The sequence below is a fragment of the Orycteropus afer genome, unplaced genomic scaffold (assembly GCF_000298275.1).
Source record: "Orycteropus afer afer isolate SDZICR_OR568_19922 unplaced genomic scaffold, OryAfe1.0 scaffold00002, whole genome shotgun sequence".
Lineage (NCBI taxonomy): Eukaryota > Metazoa > Chordata > Mammalia > Tubulidentata > Orycteropodidae > Orycteropus > Orycteropus afer.
This window is the reverse complement of record NW_006921589.1, coordinates 3,853,476-3,858,338: the sequence shown is the minus strand read 5'-3', so window position 1 is coordinate 3,858,338 and position 4,863 is coordinate 3,853,476.

Here is a 4,863-nt window from a genome sequence, read left to right as displayed (position 1 = left end):
TTTTGTGGGAAAGGAGGTGGCAGGAAAGGGTAAAATAGATGAGATCATTTTTTAAATTTTATTTATTTTGTCTCTTTGAGCCACTCTGAAATCTTCTATTTAGATCTTTTATATATGTATAATATATATAAAATATATATATATAATTTTGTATTGTGGCAAAGGTGAACGTTTGCACAGCAAATTAGGTTCCCATTTAACAATTTGTACACAAAGTATTCGGTGATACTGATTACATCTTTCACAATGTATCGTCATTAGCCTTCATTCTGTCTGGTTGTACCATTTTTATTTTATTCTATTTTAATTTTTGCAGTGTTCTCTCCCATCTCCTCCCACCCCTGGTAACCAACAAAGAAAGTTTCCTTCCATATATAAGCCTTTCCTTGACCTAACCCATTTTTTTTAAGATGTTAAGCACCTAAAAAGGTCAGCAAAAATAAGAGAAACCTTTAATGAGATGGATCGACAGAGTGTCTTCAACAGTGGACTCAAACAATACCAGCAATCATGAGATGGCACGAGATTGGGTAACTTATTTTTTGAAAACCTTTTTATTGTGATTTGGATGAAATGTTATGAAGTAGATTCATTTTACATTCAACAGTTCATACACATTTTGTTTCTTGGCATTGATCACAATCCCCACAGTGTAACAACTCTTCCCACTTCTTCCCTGTTGTCACCTTTCTCAGTGTCCTCCTGAACCTAGGCATTCCCGCCTGCCTAGTTTTCTTCTCTGCAGATGCGGCCCTTCTGATCTCCCAAGGTTGACTGTAGGACTGCGTAATGTTTTGTTTTGCTATGTACATAAGGTCTGTGTGAGTCAGAACTCAGTGGCAACTAGCAATAATTAAGTCTTTCAGGTACTCAGTCAGGTGCTGGAGATAGTATGATGATCAAAAATTGACGGTACCCTGGTTCCCGTGCAGCTTATATTCTAGGGGAATTACAAAACCACTGCCTCATTAATCAAATAATCTCACAATTACATGTAAAACAGTACCTGTGCTAAATGTTACAAACAAATGGTGCATAAGATTTAACCCATTCAGTCAGGTCAGACAGCCAACTCAGCAGAAGGAAGATTGAGCTGAGATCTGAAGAGGAGCAGGAGTCAAGTGGGAAAAAGGAAAGGAAGGACATTCCAAGAGGAGAATGTCTGTGCAAAGGCCCTGTGGCAGCAGGGAGCATAATAGATGGGAGGTCTGGCTTAAGAGAAATAGAAAGTAATGCACCAAGAGCAGGTTGGGCTGGGGTGTGGTGGGAATGGGGTGAAGAGATCACAGTGTCTGATGTGTTGGCCTCCAGGAAAATGTGAGAATCCTCCTGGCCACCCAGGGAAGAGGCAATTTCAGACAATCACTGAACAGATGACAAGAATTGCTGACATTTATCAAGTACATATTTTATGCCTGGCAATTTTTTAAGCATTGACATGCACTAATTAATTTAACCCTCACAACAACCTCAGGTTCTATCATTTCATTATTCCATTTTACAGATGAGAAAACTGAGGAAGAGAGAGAAAAAAAAATGGGAGTATAAAAGTTTTTAATCATATGACATCTGGATATATAAAGCCAAAACAGAGAATAATAATTTTTAAAACAACATTTAATTATTTGGGATTTTTGTTTTGTGTTACATTAATGGGGGGGAGGGACCGCTCTCTATATGTATGTGTGTGTGTGTGTGTGTATGCATACACACATGTATTTCAATAATTTTTTTCAAGCAGAGGATCTGAGGCTAATTGAATGGAGGAAATGGCTGGGCACACTGGAAGGGCTGAGGTCACATCTCTCCACCTGGCACTGCTAGCACTGGCACAACACCTGGTATTTGGTTGGCACGCCATACACGTTTGTTACAGTAAACTGTTAGCTGAACATGTATGGAGGATTTTCTACTTGATACATGCATATGATTGCAATTTCCCTGATAGAAAAATATTAAGCATTTGTCTACAATTTGGGCTCTAGGTCAACTATATTTCTTATGCAATAGTAATCATCCCCCATCAGAAGTTTAAGATACGTCCCAAAAGAAAACAAAAACAACAGAAACCATAAGCCTGCAAGGGTTTGCAAAAGGGGTCACACACGTTCTTATAACCTCTCAACTTTCCTTTAGACAAATCCCGCTCCAGCATGAGCCCTTATCTTCATGAAGAGATGCGTCCATAAATTGCTAAGGATGATGCCAACAGCCTTTGCACCATCAACAATCTTTAAATTTCACTCGCATATAATATGCACCTTTCCAAATAAGCTAGAATTGGTCACCTAATATAATACCACACCTCAAATTCTGCCCAAGACGAAGCGCCATGAAAGTCTGGCTTCAATTCCCACGTGGATTATAGACGGATATTCTCATGGCAAGAAGCGCCGCTCCCAGTGCCAACCTTGAAAGCTTGCTCAGAATACAGCCGACGGAGGAGTCAATCAGACCGAAGCCGGCATGCCTGGACTCGCCGCGGTCCTGCAGACCTCGGGGCTTTGCTGTGCTCTGTCAGCTGTTCTCCCAGCCTAATGGGCCTCGATTCCCACTCCATGTTTATTATCAGCTCCTGCAAAAGGCCACGGCTGTGCCGATCAAACAGCAAAATTAGAAGAGAGGGAGAGAGAGCCTTACGCATGAATAACCAACCCATTTTTAACAGACAAAGCAGGAATTTGGGTCTATTCAGCTTCATAGAAGAGCTTTTAGAACAGGGCTTGCAACTAGTTCATTCTGGTTCTACCCCTTGCTGAGAATTTGCATTTCCACCCTAGATACACTGAATCACAATCTACATTATAACGGAAGAATCACCTGGGGCTCTGTTTTAGAAGGCACAGATTGAAGTTGCAGGTTCTCTGGCTGCGTGGTACAAACATCTGGTTGCTGAACTTTTCTCTAAATATGAATCATTCAAATTTCTAAATTGATCTGTGCTATCTATTCTGTAGGAGCTCTGGTAGCATAGTGGCTAAGGCACTTGACTGCTAACCAGAAGGCTGGTGGTTCAAACCCACCAGCCACTCCTCGGAAGGAAGGTTGGGCATTCCTACTTCTATAGTGATACTGCCTCGGAAACCCAAGGAGGGGTTGCTATGAGTCGGGGCTGACTCGATGGCAAACAACAACAACAACAACATCTATTCTGTAGTGTCACACATGAACAAGGTGAGAACAGCTCCTGAATTTATACACAGTCTAACTACAAACAATAATATTGTTTAACTATATACAATCTAGGAGCTCTGGTAGCCTAGTGCCTAAGGCACTTGACTGCTAACCAGAAGGCTGGCAGTTCAAACCCACCAGCCACCACTCAGAAGGAAGATGGGGCAATCTACTTTTGTATTGATACTGCCTCGGAAACTCAAGGAGGGGTCGTTATGAGTCGAGTCCGACTCAACGGCACATAACAACAACAACAACAACATATACAATCTAAAAAGCTAAGTCCCACCACAGGGAAGAGAATTTGCCTGAGCAAATCCTGGCTGGCTCTGTGACACACTGAAATGAAAACTCACTGTGGTTGAGTCGAACCCGACTCATAGCCACCTCTCCTTGGGTTTCCCAGGCGGTATCTCTCTGGAATTAGATTGCCCAACTTTCCTCCTGAGGAGTGGCTGGTGGGTTTGAACTGCCAGCCTTCTGGTTAGCAGTCAAATGTGTTAGGCACTAATCTTAGGCAAGATGCTTTGCTCATTCCCAAAATGGAATGGTCCCACTCCTTCCTTGGTTGCCATGGAGATGAGTGAGAGAATGTACCTGCATGTGCCTGGCACAGGGTTGATGCTCGATACTGCCTTTGTGTGTGTGTGTGTGTGTGTGTGTAGGCCATGTGTGTGCAGCATTTTCAGCTATTTGATTTAGAGAGAGAGCTGCCATCAGGGTGAATGTGACACAATGCTATCCCGTTCCTGCATTGTCCTCACAATCACCAATACCCCTGAGTCCTTCATCACAGCTATTGTACCAGCCATCAATCCAAGGCTTTCCTTGGCCCTCATTGGACCTCTTCTTCACTAAACGTGATGTCCTCCTCTAGCAACTGACCCCTCTTGATGACATGTGCAAAGCAAGTGAGTCGGAAATGTTCTGTTGTGGCCCCTGAAGTTTACATGGGCTAATTTTCACAAATAGATCACCAGGCCTTAGCTCAGTTTGCCTTAGTCTGGAAGCTCTCTGCTAAGCCCTGTCCACCATGGGTGACCCTGCTGGTACCTGAAACACTGGTGGCATAGCCTTTAACATCGTAGCAATACACAAGCCACCACAGTACAACAAACTGATGGGTGACTTTTTATTCTATTTAGTACGAGCAGATTTGCTTCCTCCATGGTTTTTTTAATCCAAACAGTTCTAGGCAACCCAATGATAACACATGGTTTAACATAAATTTATTTGTATTCACTGGACCTAATTAAAAAGGTGAGTCGTTTCTGTACATGGAAAACCTGAAGCACATTAACCTAGACATGAAATGACTTGCTCAGCAAAGACATTGCGATTAAGAACAGAGACATTTTGACTCATAGCTCCCAACCCATTATAGAAGGTACCAATGGGAGGAGGGAAGAGGTAATAAAACGGGAAAATTGTAGCTGCTATTAACATGATGAAGTCATTGAGATCAAAAGCTGATGGGACCTTAACAGCCTAGTCCAACCTCCTCACTTTTTAGACCGAGAATTTGAAGGGCCAGAGGATATGTGGGGTGCTTCAGCTTATCACCCATTTAGTATGGCCCGACCTAATCACTTGGGTTCCCAGGTGTAAGAAACAACAACACCTAACCCATACTAGCTAACTGATGGGTGTTGTTGTTGTTGTTGTTGTTATTTGCCGTCCAGTCGGCCC